Here is a 25,116-nt window from a genome sequence, read left to right as displayed (position 1 = left end):
AAGAACATGCATGGCAGTACTTTGCATACTAGCTGGTACAGAGTGAACTTGTAATTTTTTAAAACTTTTGATGAAAAACTTAAAAATTGTTTTAGTAGTAGAATCTATTCAAGTTTCTTTAAAGAGAAACTGGAAGTTATATCTGTGATTATGAGTGTTTACAGTGATTGTACCATGATTCTTCTGTGTGTGTATATATTTGTTTCCATTGGGAGTTAGACCCTGAGGTAGTGTGGAACCCTGAACCCTTTTGATATTTGTGTTTGATTTAAATCAATGTAATAATTCAGTTTAGATCAGATCTCTTTGGGTTTGGTAATTATTCAGTACTTGAGGTTTTGAATACAGTTTTAAATTCCATCAGATTCAAACTAGTTTTCATGTGATATCTTTGCTTCATTATTTTTTCCTTTTTTTTTTTTTTTTACTGTCCCGTTACCAGATGTATCCTGTATCTGTGTTTTGTCCCTTAAAAGTGCCTTTATGATGGATGATACCTGTATTTTTTATCACCCTGAGACATGATTGTTGATAATATGTGGTTAGCTACAAGGTCACTTTTTTTTTTGTCAATTCCGCTTGATAAATGGAAACTCACTTTGAATGAATGAGTGCTTCATAAACACACAGTGTAAGTATTATTTTCAGATGTCAAAATGATTGATGATTAAAAATTTGCAGGGGAAACACAGAAGATGTAAAAAGATAGGAAAGAGATGCCAGTCTTCATTTTTCTCTATCACTGTTTTTATATTTCTCTGGGACACTAAACCAGCTTGAAGCTTTTCTTTTCTGTTTATTAAAGTAAGGTGCGCTCACTGTAGACAACTTAGAAAATAGGGAAGAATAATAAAGAACATTCTCCTACCAAGCAATACTTACTGTGAACATTTGGTATATTCCTTCCACAATTTTATTTTGTATGAATTATAAAATAAAGCACATATTGTGTATATACACTTACTCCTCACTTATTAACATGGTTAGGTTCCAAAGACCAGGTTATTATAAAAATCAGCATTATGCAAAAATGGAGTATGACCACATCAGCTTACAAAATGGAGGATGACTACATCATTACATAATGGCCAAATTATATTATACTGAGAATCGTGGCCCAGTTGAGGTGACACATACCCTTAACATTCACAGCCAGTGTTACTCTTGCTTCACACCTCAGCATTCATTACTGCAAGACATAACGTTGTTAATGCACAAAAGTAGTTGGATAGTAGATATTTTGCTGTTGTTGTAAATGAGAAATGTCAGATAATAAGATAGTTGATAAGTGAGGAGTAGGTATAGATGATGGTATGTTTTTCCACTTATTATATTATGAACATTTGTGTATATAGCTCTGTAGTATATTTTTCTACTTATTGTGAACATTTTCCATGTCATTAAGAATTATTTGGGAACATCATGTGATGACTACGTATTTAGTTTATAATTATTACAAATCATGGAAGAATGACCATTTCAATTTATAATCTTTGGTGGCAAATATTTCTTGAACATTCATCTTACTTGCTTTTTCTTGAATGTGCATCTTATTTTGGTTATTAAGCCATGACAGTTACTTCTTTTTATGTGCAAAATAGTCCTGACTTTTATGGTGCTTCTGTTTTTCCCTTATATTAATCTTTTTCTGAAGGAAGTTTTTAAATTTAGAAAACAATAGCTTTTTTTTTTTTTTTTTAAAGCTTGATGGAAATGTTTATATGTAAACTCAGAAACAGGTTACAAGGTAAAATTACAAATCCTGATGATAGAGGTTTATAATAGAAATGCTTACAGATTTTTAAATATAGCATGGTAGGGAAGGGTGGGAGTGAATCAAGTTGTTACAGTTTGTTCCAGGAAAGGCATTTTGGATGAATGCCATCCACTTTTACAAAGATGTCCTGTGATCTTAGTTTTATCTGCTCCACTTAGCCTTTCCCAAAGTAATTACTGAAACAAATGTATGCTGTACAGTAAAAGGAGTTAGCAAAATTATAATTTCTTTAGTTAACTGAAGAAAGGCAATTCCTTTTCCCCAAAGGTGTTACTTGGATTTTAATACAGGTACTGAATTTGAACCCGAGTTAGCCATGTCAGGTAACCTCCGTAAGGGTGACTGCAGAGGTCAGCTCATCTAGCCTGCTGCCTTCCTGGTGGGCTGTCACTAATTAACTTAGGTTATGTATTTGTTGCAGCAAGAAATTTCTAAAAACTTCTCCCTATTTTATTTCAGTGTTTTAGAGACATCTCTGTTGAGAATAACAGCTGTCTGGCAGCTTATTGACAGAGTGTTTATGTTGCGCCAGGCACTGTTACACGTGCTTTATGTGGTATTGTGTAGATTTCCCAAGCTTCTCGAAATTATACTGGCCGAGCATTTTTATTACTTTCATCTTGCAGATGAGGAGACAAAAGCTTAGGAAGGTTAATCTTTTGGCCAAAGTCAAACAGTGAGCGAGTGACCATTTTGGATGCAGAACCAGTGCTATTCTGTACTGCCTATAAGCTGACAGGGAGTTCTTAGTTGTATTTTATACACACACACACACACACACACACACACACACACAGTATATATTATTCTAGTGCATAACAGCATATAATACATAAAATTATATAATGTATAATATATGTTGTTATTAGCTGCCATTGATTCTGACTCATGGTGTGACACATAAAGTTATGTTGTTGTTGGTGAAGTTGATTCCAACTCATAGTGACCCTATATGACAGAGTAGAACTGCCCCATAGGGTTTTCTAGGCTGAAATCTTTGGCCTGGGAGTAGATTGCCAGGTCTTTTTTCCCTCAGAGCTGCTGATGGGTTCGAATCACCGACCTTCTGATTAGCAGCCAAGCACTTAACCACTGTACCATCAGGGCTCCGTACATATAGGTATATATATGTAAATGCGAAAATGTCTTAAATTGGATTTTTTTTTAATGTTAAGAAAACGTAATGAACAAATTCACTGTGTGACTTCCAACTTTTAAGATCACAGACCAAACTTGGATGCTTTCTTTAAAAGTTTAAAAAGGAGACTTATCTAGTAAAAAAGAATCTTCATGTCTTATTCTTCCTGGCTAGAGATCATGGGAACTAGGCGTGCAGTTGCTTCTATTGTGACTCTCTTTGCTCCTTGTGCATACAGATTCATGCTCCCAGGTTTGACGTCCCGCACCTTTTATAAACACCATGTTTAGCTTGGAAAGGGAAAAAGTTGTTCTTGGCAACACTCTTATAACAAAAGAAAAAACTGCAAGGGTCCACCAAGGGATATGCTGGCCTGAAGCAGGAACTGAAAATAATATGCCTAGCATTTAACATAAATACTGCTTAGAATGCAGGTCTTTAATAAGGGAGACAATTGTTACTCAGAGTTTACTAAAAAACTAGGTGGCAGGAAAACAGCAAAATGAGGTTTGTATCCCATGTGTTTAAGATGAATAATTTATTGATACTTATTAACATTGTCAATGCCAGATATCAAGAAAATTACTAAATAACTGATTGACTCAGACACTAAAATGACCAAAACAGTTAAAAGACTAACTTTTTTGAAAACATCCTGAAACAGTAGTCTCTGGTCAGCAAAGATGTATAGACAAGGTATAGATGACTGCGGTGAAGTTTGTCAGTATATCCTTGAATGTGAAAACTCTAGGGTCTCTGTGAAAGTTGAGAGAAATACATTTAGAATAAGTGAAACAAGCACTGCTTTATACTGTTAAAAGTAAACCTTTAGGAGGTGTTGCTAAAGTGATATTCTAAGAGGTGGTATAAGCTAAAAAAAAAAAAAAACCCTGTAGATTCACATAATATGTAGATTGGTTTATTTCTGATGGATTCAGAGCGAGTTATAAGAGGTTAAGCATGTTTGTTCATTCATTAAATAAATCCATTCTGGTCCCCCAACCTTTTGAGATGATGTCACAGAAAGTCACATTGTATCAAAATCTTAGTCTAGACCCTTACTAGACTGACCAAGGATGACTGAATTATTTTATCTAGAGTCCACCAATGCTTCTCACATTACCTACAGTGATTTAAATCCATCATGGACACTGAGCTTCTGTAAAATAGAATGAAGGTAAACTATTAAAAAAAAATGAAATTAAATTAAAAAACAAGATCTACAAAATATAAACTCAAATTTTTGTTATTATTGAACAGACAGAAAATCGACAAATTTCTACCAAGGTTTCTCAAGGCTTATGCTAAATTTTTGTGCTTATTTTATCTCAGATCAGTAACAGCGAGTTCATGAACCAGCCTGGTCCATAGCCCGTATTTTGAGTTGCACTACTGTAGACTTAAATACAGGTGAAACTTTTTTCTCATGTTATTGTCCCTTTCTTTATTCATTTTTGCTGTACTTGCTTGTCTTTCTACTATACTTTTTTTTTTTTTTTCTTTTAAAGTGGATTGAGTGTATTCAACATGAGAAATTGCTAGGTTACATTAGGGGACACTACCAAGATACAAAGATGCGTGTCACTTTTTTGAGTTTTCTAGTAAAATGTATTTGCAGAATTAATTGTGACATTTACATATGCATGACCTGAATGTATGGTCTGTTGGATTTTTGAGACTCTAGATCAGTGTCTCTGAAAGTGTGGGTCAAGGACTACCTATATCAGAGTTAGCTGATGATTATTGTTTAAGAAAATCCAGACTCCTGAGACCTGTCTCATACCTACAGAATCAGAATTTCTGTGATTTTGTCTATGGAGTCTGAATTTTAAACATGAATCCCAGATGATTCTGATATACAATAAAACTTGAGAAGAGTGTTTTAAGATTTGGAAATCTGTGTGATATGTTTGATTCTGTATCATACACTATGGTGGTTAGTTATAAATGCTGATTCTAAAAATATTCATCAATGTGAATATATTTGCGTCTCTATGTGCTTTCAGCAGAGCATCTCCAAGATACGTTATTGATTCATTGCTATCTCAACCATATGCAAAGCATTGTTGTTGGAAAAAGGTAATGCTCCCATTTTAGACAGAAACAAAGGACACACATAGACAAAATAATTTTATGTCCACCTCTATTCATTTAAGTTTAATTGCAGAGTTTTACATGTCTAAAAATCTACTCTTAAATTCCCTCTGATTTACAAGAATATAATTTTGGGGGGGATGAGAAATAGAAAGCTGCAGAACTCATTAGTGATGCAGTTAAGCAGTTGTGCAGGCTCCCGAAAAATCTCCCTTCGCACCTTTCAGCCTTGCCATTGTGTGACTTTGGGTAAGTTACTAGATTTCTCTGAGCTGTTTCATCATCTTGGGGATAATAACACCTTTCAGAATTGCTGTGAGAATTCTATCAGTTAATGATTCTGAAATACCAAGCACAGTTCTTGGCACTTAGTGAATGCTAGTTTGCCTTTGTTGGAGGAAGTTGTCTAATAGTGGAAAATGTGTACACAAGCTTTGGTGTCATACAGGCCCTAGATTTTGAATTCGTCTAGTTTCTCACTATGAGATTGTTCATGAGCAAGTTATTCAATCTCTCTAGCCCCCAGTTTTCTTAATTTGTGAAATGGGGATCGTAATGGCTATTTCAGAAGTTTACTTTGAGGATTATATAAGGGACTATCATTTTAATTGAGTTTGATTACCTACCACTTTCTAAGTTAAAAGAAAAAAAAAAAAAAACCACAAATCTCATATGCATGTATCAGCTTGGGTTTATATGTGAGATCCTACCCTTGATCTTTGTCATGGATTGAATTGTGTCCCCCCAAAAATGTGTATATCAAGTTGGTTAGGCCATGATTCCCAGTATTCTGTGCTGGTCCTCCATTTTGTGATTGTAGTTTTATGTTAAAAGGATTAGGGTGGGATTGTAACACTACCCTGATCCAAGTAAAGGGAGTTTCCCTGGGGTATGGCATGCACCACCTTTTATCTTACAAGAGATAAAAGGAAACGGAAGCAAGCAGAGAGTTGGAGACCTCATACCACCAAGAAAGTAGCGCCAGGGCAGAGTGTGTCCTTAGGACATAGGGTCCCTGTGCCTGAGGAGCTCGTTGACCAGGGGAAGATTGAAGACAAGGGCCTTCCTCCAGAGCCAACAGAGAGAGAAAGCCTTTCCCTGGAGCCAGCACCCTGAATTTGGACTTGTAACCTGCTGGACTGTGAGAAAATAAATTTCTCTTTGTTAGAGCCATCCACTTGTGGTATTTCTGTTACGGCAGCGCTAGATGACTAAGACAATCTTTTACCAACTATGTCACTTTTTGAGAACGTTTTCAGAAAGGTTTCTGATTTGTAAACAAACTGATGTCCGTTTCTTTTGGGAGACTTTGAGAATCTGAAAACAGAGTGATGATGAGATGGGCATTCATCTGGTTGCTTTCTGAACACAATGTCAGAAGAAAAAGCCTCCAGTAAAAATTGCAGCAGATAGGCACATATATTAAATGATGTATATGAGTGATGTCAGATTCAAAGGCATACAAAATACACAAGCACAGAAGAAATAAGCTTTTTAGGAGGATTGTTCCTTCCTGATGTGCTAACCGTGATCCTGTCTTGTGTTTTTGGTCAGCATAAAAATAGATAGAGACACTGCTGAATTTTTCCATTGTCAGTTTCTATTGCAATCTAAGAATTGTATCTTTGCTCTTCCCTTAATAAATGTTTGGGGAGCCTTTGGGAATAAGCTACTTTAGTTAAGTGTTGTCTTTAATTTTCCATGATTAATCTATTCAGCATCCGCAAATCAGTTTTACCCAAGAGCATCCTAACTAGATCAATAACTTTGAATGTTGAGAGCTATGATAATCAATTGGGCTTTCAGAAAGAGAAGATCTTACAGAGATGGAAAATGGGACAATTTCCATTCCTTTATTCTTAAGATTCCCTTTCTCTCGCTATATGCTGATGCTTCACATTTCAAAAGTCTTATCTCCTTCACTGGCCTCGTCTCTCCCTCATTCGCTATGCCGTAACCACACTGGTCTTCTTCCAGTCTTTGAAAGTACAATGCTGCTTCCTCCCATACGGCCTCTACACAGTTGTTGTATCTGGAATGATCTCTTGCTGTTTTCTTCTCTTCTCCCTAGTCATCCTTCATAGCTTAGTTCAAACCACTTATTCCTTGAGTGAGCTTTTACCGATACTCTGGACTGAGTCGTGCCAGCAGTTCATCATTTCTTAGGACCTTCTCTTCGTCTTTGTAGCATGTATCACAATTGTAATTAAACAGTGCATTTTATATTTGCTGTTGAATGCTTGTCTCCCTCTCTAGACTGTAAGGTCTGCAAGGGCATGAACTATGTTTATCTTTTCACAGCAATCGCCCATTGTTAGCACTATATGATACATACCAAAAAACCAAACCCAGAGAGGCGGAGCCAAGATGGCGGACTAGGCAGACGCTACCTCGGATCCCTCTTACAACAAAGACACGGAAAAACAAGTGAATCGATCACATACATAACAATCTACGAACCCTGAACAACAAACACAGATTTAGAGACGGAGAACGAACTAATACGGGGAAGCAGCGATTGTTTCCAGAGCCTGGAGCCAGCATACCAGTCAGGTACGGCACGAGCACAGAGACCTGCTCCACCCCCCTGAACTAACCCCGGGAGGGGTACTAGCCGGTTCCACGGGCGGCGTGGGACGCAGCCGTTAGGAGAAGTCCCCGGGAGGCAGTGACTGATCTTGGAGCAGAAAGAGCAGCACCCGAGCCGGGGAACCGTCCCACAGGGATTTGGACTGCACGCAGGTACGCCATAAACACGGAGAGTTGCTCCACCCCCTGAACTAACCCCGGGAAGGTGACCATCCGGGTCGCGCGGGCGGCGTGGGACGCAGCCGGTAGGAGAAGTCCCCGGGAGGCAGCGACTGGTATTGGAGCGGGGAGAACAGCGTTCCAGCCGGGACACTCGGTCGCGGCACAAGCACGGGGAGCTACTCCACCCATCTGAACTAACCCCGGGAGGGGGCCCACCTGGTTCACGGGGGCGGCACGGCCACGCGGCTGGAGGGACGAGAAGTCCCCGGGAGGCAGCGACTGATTTTGGAGTCGAGAGTGCACCGTCCCAGTAGGGGAGCCTTGACGCTGGGCGTGGGGCTGGAAGCGGAGGATCTGACCGTGACTCCAGCGGGCCAGACCCCCCGGGGGCAATCTCCACACAGACAGCACACATAGGCGACGCGCCCGCGGGAATCTCAGATATAATAGTCTTTCCAAGCAAGACAAGCAACTCTGGCTATATTCTGAGGTGCTACTCTCCTATCTCTCTGTTCCCTCCCCCACCCTCCCCAGGCGGCTTCATTAACATCTGAATAGCCTGAGCCAGAGGGAGAACTCTGATAGGGATCTGACTGCAGTTTTTTTTTAGCGGATTTTCTGGAAAAACTAGTTTCCCAGTGATGGCTCGGAGACAACAATCCATATCAAACCACTTAAAGAAGCAGACCGTGACAGCTTCTCCAACTCCCCAAACAAAAGAATCAAAATCTTTCCCAAATGAAGATACAATCCTGGAATTATCAGATACAGAATATAAAAAACTAATTTACAGAATGCTTAATGATATCACAAATGAAATTAGGATATCTGCAGAAAAAGCCAAGGAACACACTGATAAAACTGTTGAAGAACTCAAAAAGATTATTCAAGAACATACTGGAAAAATTAATAAGTTGCAAGAATCCATAGAGAGACAACATGTAGAAATCCAAAAGATTAACAATAAAATAACAGAATTAGACAACACACTAGGAAGTCAGAGGAGCAGACTCGAGCAATTAGAATGCAGACTGGGACATCTGGAGGACCAGGGAATCAACACCAACATAGCTGAAAAAAAATCAGATAAAAGAATTAAAAAAAATGAAGAAACCCTAAGAATTATGTGGGACTCTATCAAGAAGGATAACCTGCGGGTGATTGGAGTCCCAGAACAGGGAGGGGGGACAGAAAACACAGAGAAAATAGTTGAAGAACTTCTGACAGAAAACTTCCCTGACATCATGAAAGACGAAAGGATATCTATCCAAGATGCTCATCGAACCCCATTTAAGATTGATCCAAAAAGAAAAACACCAAGACATATTATCATCAAACTCACCAAAACCAAAGATAAACAGAAAATTTTAAAAGCAGCCAGGGAGAAAAGAAAGGTTTCCTTCAAGGGAGAATCAATAAGAATATGTTCTGACTACTCAGCAGAAACCATGCAGGCAAGAAGGGAATGGGACGACATATACAGAACACTGAAGGAGAAGAACTGCCAACCAAGGATCATATATCCAGCAAAACTCTCTCTGAAATATGAAGGCGAAATTAAGATATTTACAGACAAACACAAGTTTAGAGAATTTGCAAAAACCAAACCAAAGCTACAAGAAATACTAAAGGATATTGTTTGGTCAGAGAACCAATAATATCAGATATCAGCACAACACAAGGTCACAAAACAGAACGTCCTGATATCAACTCAAATAGGGAAATCACAAAAACAAACAAATTAAGATTAATTAAAAAAAAATACACATAACAGGGAATCATGGAAGTCAATAGGTAAAAGATCACAATAATCAAAAAGAGGGACTAAATACAGGAGGCATTGAACTGCCATATGGAGAGTGATACAAGGCGATATAGAACAATACAAGTTAGGTTTTTACTTAGAAAAATAGGGGTATATAATGAGGTAACCACAAAAAGGTATAACAACTCTATAACTCAAGACAAAAACCAAGAAAAACGTAACGACTCAACTAACATAAAGTCAAACACTATGAAAGTGAGGATCTCACAATTTACTAAGAAAAACGCCTCAGCACAAAAAAGTATGTGGAAAAATGAAATTGTCAACAACACACATAAAAAGGCATCAAAATGACAGCACTAAAAACTTATTTATCTATAATTACCCTGAATGTAAATGGACTAAATGCACCAATAAAGAGACAGAGAGTCACAGACTGGATAAAGAAACACGATCCATCTATATGCTGCCTACAAGAGACACACCTTAGACTTAGAGACACAAACAAACTAAAACTCAAAGGATGGAAAAAAGTATATCAAGCAAACAATAAGCAAAAAAGAAGAGGAGTAGCAATATTAATTTCTGACAAAATAGACTTTAGACTTAAATCCACCACAAAGGATAAAGAAGGACACTATATAATGATAAAAGGGACAATTGATCAGGAAGACATAACCGTATTAAATATTTACGCACCCAATGACAGGGCTGCAAGATATATAAATCAAATTTTAACAGAACTGAAAAGCGAGATAGATACCTCCACAATTATAGTAGGAGACTTCAACACACCCCTTTCGGAGAAGGACAGGACATCCAGTAAGAAGCTCAACAGAGACACGGAAGATCTAATTACAACAATCAACCAACTTGACCTCATTGACTTATACAGAACTCTCCACCCAACTGCTGCAAAATATACTTTTTTTTCTAGCGCACATGGAACATTCTCTAGAATAGACCACATATTAGGTCATAAAACAAACCTTTGCAGAGTCCAAAACATCGAAATATTACAAAGCATCTTCTCAGACCACAAGGCAATAAAACTAGAGATCAATAACAGAAGAACGAGGGAAAAGAAATCAAATACTTGGAAAATGAACAATACCCTCCTGAAAAAAGACTGGGTTATAGAAGACATCAAGGAGGGAATAAGGAAATTCATAGACAGCAACGAGAATGAAAATACTTCCTATCAAAACCTCTGGGACACAGCAAAAGCAGTGCTCAGAGGTCAATTTATATCAATAAATGCACACATACAAAAAGAAGAAAGAGCCAAAATCAGAGAACTGTCCCTACAACTTGAACAAATAGAAAGTGAGCAACAAAAGAAGCCATCAGGCACCAGAAGAAAACAAATAATAAAAATTAGAGCTGAACTAAATGAATTAGAGAACAGAAAAACAATTGAAAGAATTAACAAAGCCAAAAGCTGGTTCTTTGAAAAAATTAACAAAATTGATAAACCATTGGCTAGACTGACTAAAGAAATACAGGAAAGGAAACAAATAACCCGAATAAGAAATGAGAAGGACCACATCACAACAGAACCAAATGAAATTAAAAGAATCATTTCAGATTATTATGAAAAATTGTACTCTAACAAATTTGAAAACCTAGAAGAAATGGATGAATTCCTTGAAAAACACTACCTACCTAAACTAACACATTCAGAAGCAGAACAACTAAATAGACCCATAACAAAAAAAGAGATTGAAACGGTAATCAAAAAACTCCCAACAAAAAAAAGTCCTGGCCCGGACGGCTTCACTGCAGAGTTCTACCAAATTTTCAGAGAAGAGTTAACACCACTACTACTAAAGGTATTCCAAAGCATAGAAAATGACGGAATACTACCCAACTCATTCTATGAAGCCACCATCTCCCTGATACCAAAACCAGGTAAAGACATTACAAAAAAAGAAAATTATAGACCTATATCCCTCATGAACATTGATGCAAAAATCCTCAACAAAATTCTAGCCAATAGAATCCAACAACACATCAAAAAAATAATTCACCCTGATCAAGTGGGATTTATACCAGGTATGCAAGGCTGGTTTAATATCAGAAAAACCATTAATGTAATCCATCACATAAATAAAACAAAAGACAAAAACCACATGATCTTATCAATTGATGCAGAAAAGGCATTTGACAAAGTCCAACACCCATTTATGATAAAAACTCTTACCAAAATAGGAATTGAAGGAAAATTCCTCAACATAATAAAGGGCATCTATGCAAAGCCAACAGCCAATATCACTCTAAATGGAGAGAACCTGAAAGCATTTCCCTTGAGAACGGGAACCAGACAAGGATGCCCTTTATCACCGCTCTTATTCAACATCGTGTTGGAAGTCTTAGCCAGGGCAATCAGGCTAGACAAAGAAATAAAAGGTATCCGGATTGGCAAGGAAGAAGTAAAGTTATCACTATTTACAGATGACATGATTATATACACAGAAAACCCTAAGGAATCCTCCAGAAAACTACTGAAACTAATAGAAGAGTTTGGCAGAGTCTCAGGTTATAAAATAAACATACAAAAATCACTTGGATTCCTCTACATCAACAAAAAGAACACCGAAGAGGAAATAACCAAATCAATACCATTCACGGTAGCCCCCAAGAAGATAAGATACTTAGGAATAAATCTTACCAAGGATGTAAAAGACCTATACAAAGAAAACTACAAAGCTCTACTACAAGAAATTCAAAAGGACATACTTAAGTGGAAAAACATAGCTTGCTCATGGATAGGAAGACTTAACATAGTAAAAATGTCTATTCTACCAAAAGCCATCTATACATTTAACGCACTTCCGATCCAAATTCCAATGTCATATTTTAAGGGGATAGAGAAACAAATCACCAATTTCATATGGAAGGGAAAGAAGCCCCGGATAAGCAAAGCATTACTGAAAAAGAAGAAGAAAGTGGGAGGCCTCACCTTACCTGACTTCAGAACCTATTATACAGCCACAGTAGTCAAAACAGCCTGGTATTGGTACAACAACAGACACATAGACCAATGGAACAGAATTGAGAACCCAGACATAGATCCATCCACGTATGAGCAGCTGATATTTGACAAAGGACCAGTGTCAATTAACTGGGGAAAAGACAGCCTTTTTAACAAATGGTGCTGGCATAACTGGATATCCATTTGCAAAAAAATGAAACAGGACCCATACCTCACACCATGCACAAAAACTAACTCCAAGTGGATCAAAGACCTAAACATAAAGACTAAAACGATAAAGATCATGGAAGAAAAAATTGGGACAACCCTAGGAGCCCTAATACAAGGTATAAACAGAATACAAAACATTACCAAAAATGATGAAGAGAAACCCGATAACTGGGAGCTCCTAAAAATCAAACACCTATGCTCATCTAAAGACTTCACCAAAAGAGTAAAAAGACCACCTACAGATTGGGAAAGAATTTTCAGCTATGACATCTCCGACCAGCGCCTGATCTCTAAAATCTACATGATTCTGTCAAAACTCAACCACAAAAAGACAAACAACCCAATCAAGAAGTGGGCAAAGGATATGAACACACATTTCTCTAAAGAAGATATTCAGGCAGCCAACAGATACATGAGAAAATGCTCTCGATCATTAGCCATTAGAGAAATGCAAATTAAAACTACGATGAGATTCCATCTCACACCAGCAAGGCTGGCATTAATCCAAAAAACACAAAATAATAAATGTTGGAGAGGCTGCGGAGAGATTGGAACTCTCATACACTGCTGGTGGGAATGTAAAATGGTACAACCACTTTGGAAATCTATCTGGCGTTATCTTAAACAGTTAGAAATAGAACTACCATACAACCCAGAAATCCCACTCCTCGGAATATACCCTAGAGATACAAGAGCCTTCATACAAACAGATATATGCACACCCATGTTTATTGCAGCTCTGTTTACAATAGCAAAAAGTTGGAAGCAACCAAGGTGTACATCAATGGATGAATGGGTAAATAAATTGTGGTATATTCACACAATGGAATACTACGCATCGATAAAGAACAGTGACGAATCTCTGAAACATTTCATAACATGGAGGAACCTGGAAGGCATTATGCTGAGCGAAATGAGTCAGAGGCAAAAGGACAAATACTGTATAAGACCACTATTATAAGATCTTGAGAAATAGTAAACCTGAGAAGAACACATACTTTTGTGGTTACGAGGGGGGGAGGGAGGGAGGGTGGGAGAGGGTTTTTTTATTGATTAATCAGTAGATAAGAACTGCTTTAGGTGAAGGGAAAGACAACACTCAATACATGGAAGGTCAGCTCAATTGGACTGGACCAAAAGCAAAGAAGTTTCCGGGATAAAATGAATGCTTCAAAGCTCAGCAGAGCAAGCGCGGGGGTCTGGGGAACATGGTTTGCGGGGACTTCTAAGTCAATTGGCAAAATAATTCTATTATGAAATCATTCTGCATCCCACTTTGAAATGTGGCGTCTGGGGTCTTAAATGCTAACAAGCAGCCATCTAAGATGCAGCAATTGGTCTCAACCCACCTGGAGCAAAGGAAAATGAAGAACACCAAGCCCACATGACAACTAAGAGCCCAAGAGACAGAAAGGGCCACATGAACCAGAGACCTACATCATCCTGAGACCAGAAGAACTAGTTGGTGCCCGGCCACAATCGATGACTGCCCTGACAGGGAGCTCAGCAGAGGACCCCTGAGGGAGCAGGAGAGCAGTGGGATGCAGACCCCAAATTCTCATAAGAAGACCAAACTTAATGGTCTGACTGAGACTGGAGGAATCCCGGCGGTCATGCTTTCCAGACCTTCTGTTGACACAGGACAGGAACCATCCCTGAAGACAACTCATCAGACATGAAAGGGACTGGTCAGCGGGTGGGAGAGAGACGCTGATGAAGAGTGAGCTAATTATATCAGGTGTACACTTGAGATTGTGTTGGCAACTCTTGTCTGGAGGGGGGATGGGAGGATAGAGAGAGAGGGAAGCCGGCAAAATTGTCAAGAAAGGAGAGACTGAAAGGGCTGACTCAAGACGGGGAGAGTAAGTGGGAGTAGGGAGTGAGATGTATGTAAACTTATATGTGACAGACTGATTGGATTTGTAAACGTTCACTTGAAGCTTAATAAAAGTTATTATAAAAAAAAAAAAAAAAAAAAAAAAAAAAAAACCAAACCCAGTGCCGTCGAGTTGATTCCGACTCATAGTGACCCTGTAGGGCAGAGTAGAACTGCCCCATAGAGTTTCCAAGGAGCGCCTGGTGGATTCGAACTGCCGACCCTTTGGTTAGCAACCATAGCACTTAACCACTATGCCACCAGGGTTTCCATATGATACATAGTAAGTGAAAAAAATAAAGGATGTTATATGGATGCAAAGTTGTTATTAAGGGGCTTCCTGAAGTTTTATTCTTGTTGATTTTGCTGACCTTTCCTTGCAAAATGGTGTGATTTGGAGAAAGGAGTAGCATTATGTGAATTTTGAGGTCTGGCACTGTGATCATCTGGCTGTACCTTCTCCATAAATTTGTTTACTATGATTGAAGAAAGGCCGACTGAACTACCAGCATTTCAGAAAGATCCCCCAAAAGTACATGTATGAGATGTCCTTAAGTCTAAGTGCCAGCAATGATCTCACTTCTCATGCCACACCCTGTAAGTGTCTTTCTTGATTAGCTGGGAAATCTAGTTGTTACTACAGAGTCTTGTGCTGAGGGGAAATATGTTTCCTTTATGCAACAGAATAGCTTCTGTCATATTTGGTTATAGGTGATACATAGAAGGACCAGAACCTACAGTTTAGCTAAAGTGGCGTATCTGGCAAATGTTACAGTATTTGCAAGACAAACGATGGCAGCTTGGAGGACCACAGTGGTGGGAGCTTCAGGTTGTGTTCAGAGACTGGAATGAGGAGTAGCAAGAGCTGCACCCCTAGCAGAGTGGGTAAGCTGCTTTCCAACCCCTGGGAGGGTCTATTGCTCCATAATTAGAAGTCACAAGGTCAAGATTTTCCTCTATCCTTGACTGGGGATTGAAACAGAGATGCTTATGTTGTTGAGAAGGCTGTTTGTTGTTTGTAGGCTGTTGCTACTTTTGATGCCAATAAAAGGAAATGAATTGATCCTTTTGGGACTTATTTTTCTTAATATCCTGATAGTGACTAGGTACCTAGGGACCCATTGACCACCTGAGTAGCAAGGTCACTGGTATTTTTGGGAGTATTACTTGAGGGAGGTAGTGTATTGTAAAAGAGCAAGGACTAGGATGTCATTAAGACAGGCTTTAAATCCTGGCTATCTTTATGTCCTCTCTGTGAGCTTCAGTTTTCTCATCTATAACATGGTCATAATAACAACTTCTGCAGTCTGAAATTGATTGAACATGCAATCAGAATGCACTGATAATTACTGGTGATTGGAATGTGAAAGTTGGAAGCAAAGAAGAGGGATTGGCGTTTGGAAAATACGGCTTTGGTGATAGAAATGATGCAGGAGGTCACACGATAGAATTTTACAAGACCACAACTCCTTCATTGCAAATAACTTTTTCCAGCCACATAAATGGTGACTGTACAGGTGGACCTTACCAGATGGAATACACAGGAATCAGTTGACTATATCTGTGGAAGGAAACTATGGAGAAGCTCGATATCATCAACATAGGCCAAGGGCTGATATGGAACAGACCATCAATTGCTCATATGCAAGTTCAAGTTGAAACTGAAGAAAATTAGAACAAGCCCAGAAGAGCCGAAGTATGACCTTGAGTATATCCCATCTGAATTTACAGACCATCTGAAGAATAAGATTTGACAAGTTGAACACTAACGGATGAAGACCAGACAAGTTGTGGAGTAACATCAAAAACATCACACATGAAGAAACAAGAGGTCATTAAAAAGACAGGAAAGAAAGAAAAGACCAAAATGGATGTCAGAAGAGACTCTAAAACTCGCTCTTGAATGTCAAGTAGCTAAAGCAAATGGAAGAAATGATGAAGTAAAAGAACTGAATGGAAAATTTCAAAGGGGCAGCTCGAGAAGACAAAGTAAAATATTATATTGACATGTGCAAAAACCTGGAGTTAGAAAACCAGAAAGGAAGAACACACTCAGCAGCATTTCTCAAGCTCAAAGAACTGAAGAAAAAATTCAAGCCTTAAGTTGCAATATTGAATGATTCTATGGGGAAAATATTAAACGATGCAGGAAGCATCAAAAGAAGATGGAAGGAATGCACAGAATCACTGTATCAAAAAGAATTGGTCAGTGTTCATCAATTTCAGGAGGTAGCATATGATCAGGAACTGATGGTACAGAAAGAAGAGGTCCAAGCTGCACTGAAAGCATTGGTGAAGAACGAGGCTCCAAGCATTGACGGAATATCAATTGAGATGTTTCAGCGAACGGATGCAGTGCTAGAAGTGCTCACTTGCCTATGCCAAGAAATTTGGAAGGCTACCTGGCCAACCGACTAGAAGAGATCCGTGTTTGAGCCCATTCCAAAGAAAGGTAATCGAACAGAATGAGGAAATTATGGAACAATATCAGTAATATCACACGCAAGTAAAATTTTGCTGAATATCATCCAAAAATGGATGCAACAGTATACCAACAGGGAACTGCCAGGAATTAAGCCAGATTCAGGAGAGGATGTGGAGGCATTCGACTGTGTGGATCATAACAAATTATGGATAACATTGTGAAAAATGGGAATTGCAGAACACTTAATTGTGCTCACGATGAACCTGTACATAGATCAAAAGGCCGTCATTTGAAGAGAACAAGGGGATACTGCGGGGTTTAAAGTCAGGAAAGATGTACGTCAGGGTTGTATCCTCTCACCATACTTACTCCATCTGTAAACTGAGCAAGTAATCCAAGAAGCTGGTCTATATGAAGAAGAACATGGCATCAGGATTGGAGGAATACTAATTAACAACCTGAGATATGCAGATTGCTACAACCTTGCTTGCTGAAAGTGGACAGGACTTGAAGCACTTACTGGTGAAAATCGAAGACCACAACCTTCAGTATGGATTACTTCTCAACGAAAAGACAACAAAAACGCTCAAAACCAGACCAATAAGCAACATCATGATAAATTGAGTAAAGACTGAAGCTGTCAAAGATTTCACTTTACTCAGATCCACGATCAAAACCCATGGAAGCAGCAGTCAGGAAATCAAACAACACATTGCGTTGGCCAAATCTGCTGCAAAAGACTTCTTTGAAGTGTTAAAAAGCAATGATGTCACCTTGAAGACTAAGGTGTTCCTAACCCAAGCCGTGGCGTTTTTAATCACCTCATATGCATGCAAAAGCTGGACAATGAATAGGGAATACCAAAGAAGAATTCCTGCCTTTGAATAGTGGTGTTGGAGAAGAATATTGAATATACCATGGACTGCCAAAAGACCAAACAAATCTGTCTTAGAAGAAGTATAGCCAGAATGCTCCTTAGAAGCTTGGATGATGAGACTTCGTCTCACATACTTTGGACCTGTTATCAGGAGGTATCAGTTCCCAGGGAAAGACTTCATACTTGGTAAAGTAGAGGGTTAGGAAAAAAGAGGAAGACCCTTAGGAAGGTGGATTGGCACACTGGCTGCAACAACGGGTTCAGGCATGACAATGATTGTGAGAATGGTGCAGGACCAGGCAGGGTTTTGTTCTGTTGTACATAGGGTGGCTGTAAGTCAGAACCGACAGGACATCATCTGACAACAACAACAACAACAACAACACTATTTACCTCATTCTTAGAACACAATGACACTCATTAGAGACTACTTTTAAAACATCTCCTATATCTGTGGCACGCAGTAACCACTCTGTGCATTCTTGTTATTGTTGTTCTTTAGGACTTGCCCAAAGAACCATAGTGATTTGTTGTAAGATTGGGCTGGTTTGGAGTGTCCAGAGGAGGCCTGGATGGGGTGATGGTAATTCTGGAGCCTCCAGGCTTGCTTGTTTACTCATTCTGTTCCAGAACCAGCCCAAAGCTCTGTGGCCTCTTGAGGCTTCAGGAAAACTATGTCTGGGATAAGGGGTGAGTAGTGGGAAATTACAGCCACCAGATGTAGCATGGAGCTCAAGCCCAGTCTGCCTCACTTCATGGCAAATGTACCTGACAAATGGGGACATTTGATCTTGCTTTTCTGGATGTTTGCTGGAAGGAGATGGACTTGGAGCCTGTGACTGCATCCACCAGTTCAGTCAGCACTTAATAATTGCAGGGTCTGCCACAGGTGAGTCAAACAGCTCCAGGAGGCCCTTTTCTCCATTAAAGAACAATGGATCTGATCTAGTGATTTTCCCACTCTAGCCTCTTCCCAGCGTAAGACAAGAGCACTAGCTAAATTGATGATTGTGTCCATTTTTCCACTAAATGTGAAAATAAATTTTGGAATGATAACAAACTGTTGGGATTTTATTTATATTATATTTGAAAAAAATTTTAATCCTTATTTGCAGTTTAATTCACAAGTTCATGAATTTCACTCTGGATTGGTTAGGATCCTGTAAGCTGATTTCAGTAAGCTACATGAATGCTGTATCTGTTTATTGATAATACTAAATTGTGATCCCATACAGTGGCCACGCTAGTATGAGTAAACTCAATAGCAAGCTTCCCTCTTTTGGTCAGCTTGTTTGCTATCTGTGTGTGTGTGTGTGTGTGTGTGTGTGTGTGTGTGGTGTGTGTGTGTGTGCCCACGCACATAACTCATTCTTTGGAATTCCCCCCATGGGAAAGCAAAGGAAGGAAGCTGAGAGGAGGATGGGGCGATTGCATCCTGTACCCTTTACGGGGGTGTGGCCACAACTGCCTCAGCTGAGGGGACATAAAAGTGTTATGTTTTTTCACTTTGGATGCCTGAAGAATGATAAGTCTTGCTGAAAGGCAGAAGTGGCTCTCAGTGCTGTTCTTAGATGTACAAGAGTTTCCTGGTAGGGGCCTGCCTGAATCCCACTTAGCATTTCCTTTCTGGATCCTTTGGGAAAGAGGAAGAGAAGCAGGCACATCAGTGAAGTGGACCTGCTGCCTTGACATCAGTTCTTGCCACTTCTAGCAATGAAATTGCAGAGTGGGTAGGCCAACTCCATGATTTTAGGGAGAATGAATCATTTTTCTTCTTGCTGCTTCCTAAATCTGATTTGAAGTGATGGATTCTACCCTGGGAAGGGCAGAGAGGAACTCTTTGGGATTATATGAGGTAAAGTATTGGAAAGTTCTGTGAAATGAATTTCAGTCTCATCTGATTTCCTTGTCCAACTGTCTCTCTCTTTGAAAAGTTCTTAAATGTGGCCCCCTTTCAGCTTGGTTAGGGATAATTACTAACAAGCTGTGTGGTGGCGTTTTAATTAGTCACTTTATTCTGCATCAGAGATCAGTGCTGAAGTTAAAATATGTAAATATATCCAGATAAATGTCCAGTCACCTCACTGTGAATTTCCGAGGTACTGCTGGTTTTAATGGGTTACTTTACATGTTCTACCTATGAGAATGCTTTTGCAAATGGCATTAGACTGAGTCTAAATAGATTTCATGACAGGTTGTCTGCCCATGGAATAATATTTTTAAATTAATTTTAAAGCTCTTAGGGAATGAGATGATGAAAGATTTATTTTTAATCTAAAGTTTATATGGACAGGTATTTATAGACATTCACATTCCGGAGACTGGTAGTTTAATAAAAATCTAAAAACCTTAAGAATGAAAGTATGATTTTTAAGGATTTTCTTGGTCAACTGTGGCAAGCTTTTCTATAAACCTTCAGAAATTACAAGCAGAAAATCTGCTTTAATGAATTGTCTAAAAACCAAGATGAATACAGGGCAAAATGTTAGTTCCATCTTGTTGTTGATGTTGTGTGCTGTAGAGGCAATTCCAACCCAGTAGTGACCCTATGTGACAGAGTAGAACTGTCCCATAAGGCTTCTTATGCTATAATCTTTACGAAGCTGATTGCCAAGGCTTTTCTCCCGCGGAGCCGCTGCTGGGTTTGAAAGGCCAGCCTTTTGGTTAGCAGCTAAGGGCTTAACCATTGCCCCACTGTGTTTCCTAATTCTGTCTTAACCCCTTGTAAATTATTTTTTTGCAATGAAAATTTTACTTTCTAGCTATAAATTGCTTTTATAAATTTTACTTTCTAGCTATGAATTGCTTATCAGTGGTTCTCAAGGGTATGTGTGTGGGGTGTTTTTTTATTGCCATACAGGGTGAAACTGCATTAAGTGCCTGACAGTTAGGCATGGTAACGTTCCTGCGTTGCCCTGGATAGAACGTAGCACCCTCTCTGAGAACCCTGAGAAATACTCAGTCTAGTGGGTGGTTTAGTAAAGATTCAGGTGAGCAGTCTAATGTCTGGGAAGATCATTCATCTTCTGATAAATCTGTCTTTGGGAAAGACAGGGAACAGCCACTTCTGCAGAATTAACCTTGGAAATCAATAGCAATGAATATTTTACATACTTCTAACTAATATTTTTAGACTAAATTTGGATTAGCTCCAAGTATTTGGTTCAGTTTGATAAAGGTAACTTTCTTCTTTAAATAAGGTTAGCTATTAGAGTTCCCAATCCTTATTGTATGAGCTCATTAAGATCAAAGGAGTAATTTTTTCCTAGCCAAAGGATGCTTTTGTGCCGAACATTGTATTTTATAATGATTGTATATTTCTTAGAATGGTTAGCTGTTAGTTGCAGTATAAAAGTAGCATTTTCATCCTGAAGGATCTAGAGTTTGGTCTTAAACTTCATTTGCTGTTAAAGGGGATTATCTTTGAGTGAGAGTTTAGTGTTTGCATGGTATCATTATTTTTAAAAGAACGATTAGAGAAAAGAAAGGAGGACGTAATCAAAATCCCATTAACATTCCTGGCAGCTTTTTACACATATAATGCTAAGGTAGAGATTCCCAAGTTGAGCATTGTATTCAAAGTCCTGGTTTCATTGTGTAGGGAGATGAGGGGGTCTCCGCCTGGTTTTTTATCAAGACTGGCCTAAAACTCATTAACAGAAATTTAAGATTTGTGTGACCTTCCAACCAAGAACTTGGCATATTGAGATACTGTATGTGAGGTACAGTGCTATCCTCTCAGTGATGTAGCATATTACTACTGTGCAGTAAAGACTTCTCTTTTGCTGCTTCGTCATTTGGCATCTGTTAATAAACAGTCTCAAAAATATAAATAAGCGTACTTTTGTTTTAATTAATGTATATTTATGAGAAACTAGAGCAAAATAAGTTCTAAAATTAGGGAAATAATGTTGAGGAATTGTGCTTATGGGTATTAAAAGAAAAAAAATATAGTTCCCTTTGGAAAAAGGAAGACGTGGATGAAAAGTTTTAAAAACTCATCTGTTAGCTCCTAATACTTGCCTGTCGCTGACTTCTGCAGGTTCACATGCTGTCCTCGTGGTTTCCTCATAGCTTTCCGAGCTAGAGGAAATGGAGGTTATGCAGTCTTAAGACTTGTCCGAGGTCATAAATCCAGTAAATGGGAGAAATGGAATTTAAATGCAGGTCTACTGATTGTTGAAGCTCTGGCATCTCACCATCACTCTGGCAGCATCATTACAACAGTGTATTACTCCCACTGCACCTACAGTGTATGTAATGTACCTAAAAAGAGAAAACCTAACTTTTGGTAACAGAGGGCTCCTGTGGACTACACCACTAGTGATATATTAAACATGTTTCATTAAGGGTTTTATTCGGTTGCTAAGTGACAGAGAATCAGAGCTTTATATTTTGATTAAGGTTGAATGTGGGAGTTTGACTTTTGGGAGTTGTTTGAATAAAGGGAGGGAGAGGAAGAGCATGGTAGACTTAGTGAATGAAATTATAGGATGGTGGTTTGGCTTGGAGAAGGCTTGGAGGTAGATGAGCCGCCTCATAGGGTCATTGAACTTAAGAGTCTGAAATTGGTTTGTGGCATTTCCACTAAGGGTGGATATTTACATCTGTGGTAGCTTTGTCTGCACAGGAAGGATGGAAACGGGAGGAGAGTCATGTTTAGGTTATTGCTCGAACGCTTGGTGCTAAACCTGGACATGAAGCATTGTGTCCATGTATGAGCTACTCTGCACACAACAGGCAGAATGATTTTTTTAAAACCTAGATCAGAATCTTCCAGGCACTGCGTCATCCTCAGGGTGGAATCCAAGCTCTTCGCCATGGTGCGGTTTAATGTAGAAGAGCATGTCTCTGGAGCAAGACAGCCTGGGTTCACCCTGCATGTATTTGTTAGCTGATCTTAGGCATGTTTTTCAACCTTTCCATGCCTCAGTTTCCACATCTATAAAATGGGGGGTGATGATACTGTCTACCTCAAAGGGTTGTTAGAGGCTTAAATGAGTTAATAAATGTAAAGCACTAAAACAGTATCTGGCACATTATAAGTTCTGTGGTGTGTTTATTATTGTTATTAATATTATGCTGTACAAGCTGGTGTAGGACTGGGCAGTGTTTCATAGTGATACATAAAGTAACTGTGAGTTGAAGCCAACTTGACAGTGGCTAACAACAAGTTGGCCCCTGCCTATCTTTCCAATCTCATCTTCTCCTAGACTCTGCCACTTCACTCTGCTCTAGCCACATCAGTTTTTTGTTCCTTGGTACATGGCTTGTTCTAATTTCAGGATCTTTGCATTTTGTTTGGTCTTCATTAACTAGTGCTGCCATAACAGAAATACCACAAGTGGTTGGCTTTAAAGAACAGAAATTTACTTTCTCATAGTTCTGGAGGCTAAAAGGACAAATCAGGGTCTCAACCATGCCTGTTCCTTCTTGTCAGTAGTTCCAGACATTCCTTGGTTCCTTTGCTTATAGAGACTCCTCACATGTTGTCTATCTTTTTTCTGTTTGTGTTGTGTCTTTGTATTTATTCTGGTCTTTTTACAGCTCAGAAGTAATTAGGTTTAGGAGCTACCTTACACTGGAATGACCTCCACTGATAGATTACTTACACTAGATTATATTATGGAATGTGGTAGCATTGCATTACATTAGATATAATGTAATTATATTACATTATGGAATTGGGCAAATCTTCTGCAAAAGACTTCTTTAAAGTATTAAAAAACAAAGATATCACTTTGAGGACTAAGGTATGCCAGACCCAAGCCATGATATTTTTAATTGGCTCATATGCATGCAAAAGCTGAACAATGAATACGGAAAACCAAAGAATAATCAATGCCTTTGAATTATGGTATTGGTAAATAATATCGAATATACATACCATGGACTGTCAAATGAACAAGTCTGCCTTGGAAGAATACAACCAGAGTGCTCCTTGGAAGCCAGGATGGTGAGACTTCATCTCACATACTTTGGACATGTTATCAAGGGGCCCAGTCCCTGGAGAAGCACATCATGCTTGGTAAAGTAGAGGGACAGTGAAAGAGGAAGGCCCTTGATGACATGAATCGACACAGTGGTTGCAACAATGAGCTCAAGCTTAACAATGATTATGAGGATGGTGCAGGACCAGGCATTGTTTCATCGTGTTGTACATAGGGTCGCTATGAGTCAGAACCAACTTGACAGCACCTAACAACAACACATTATGGAAGATGATAGCATTACATTAGATGTAAGGTAATTATATGACATGACACGACACGACACAACACAACACAACAGGACACTACACTACACTGCATTATGGAAGGTAATCTGCTGAACTCAAGACCACTGATTAAATCACATGTAACTAACTACTCCATGACAGCAACTAGACCAGTGTTTGGCCAAACAACTGGGAACCATAACCTCGCCAAGCTGATGCAAAAAATTAACAGTATGTTTCTTGCTTGGAATGCTCTTTCCCCCAAATCTCCCTCACTTCATTCACTCCCTCACTTTATTCAGGTCTGTTCAGGTAGCACTCTCCCACCAATCTCTCTCTATCCTACACCTAGCTATCTTTCTTCTAGGCACAATATCGTTACCTGACATCACTTTATATTATGCATTGACGTATCTGCTTCTTGACCACGTTTCTCACTAGACCATAATCTCCATGAGGACAGGGACTTTGACTCTCTCATTCCCTTGGGAGTCCTTGTCACCTAGAATATTGCCTAGCAGATAGTGGGTGCTCAATAAATACTTGTTGAACTAATTTTTAAAAATTTCTTTCTACATCATATCTACAATTGCTGTTTTCTTTTTGTCTTTGGGGCAAATTGTTCCTCCCAGCTCTCTTTAGACTGTCATAACCATGCCCCAAACTGTGGCTCTTTAGAAAAAAAAAATTTATTCTACATTTTCTCATGCAAGTTCTTTAGCAACAGGAAGTCATCTCTAAAATGTCAGCCTTGGTGCACAGGATAAGATTAAGGCATTTTAGGGTCATTGCCAAAAAGTATCTCTGAAGGGTTTAATTTTGGACTTCATGCTAAGCTGTTTACCAAGCTACCAAATGCCAGCCATATTTGACCCTTTTAAATAGAGCTTGGATTCCCATTCTCATTATAAAAGTATAATTGCCAGGGGAAAATAGCTATAAAAAAGTATGATGGGGAAAAATATGTGCTGACAGCAAATTGTACTTGACA

General features: G+C 38.9%; 1 protein-coding gene across 7 annotated transcripts in view; it reads left to right on the top strand.

Moving 5' to 3' along the window:
- HECW2 (HECT, C2 and WW domain containing E3 ubiquitin protein ligase 2) overlaps positions 1-25,116 on the top strand; it is a 463,541-nt gene that overhangs the window by 260,198 nt on the left and 178,227 nt on the right. Inside the window, exon 1 of one of the 7 annotated variants that reach the window (XM_049887749.1) lies at positions 19,281-19,763. The exons of the other annotated variants lie outside the window; for them this stretch is intronic. The gene's annotated coding sequence lies outside the window, so the exon portion shown is untranslated. Of the gene's footprint in view, positions 1-19,280; positions 19,764-25,116 lie in introns of those variants that run through there. 7 annotated transcript variants of the gene reach the window in all.

Source organism: Elephas maximus, chromosome 6, assembly GCF_024166365.1.
Source record: "Elephas maximus indicus isolate mEleMax1 chromosome 6, mEleMax1 primary haplotype, whole genome shotgun sequence".
NCBI lineage: Eukaryota > Metazoa > Chordata > Mammalia > Proboscidea > Elephantidae > Elephas > Elephas maximus.
Note: the sequence above shows the minus strand (reverse complement) of the source record. Positions and strands in the feature narration are given on the sequence as shown.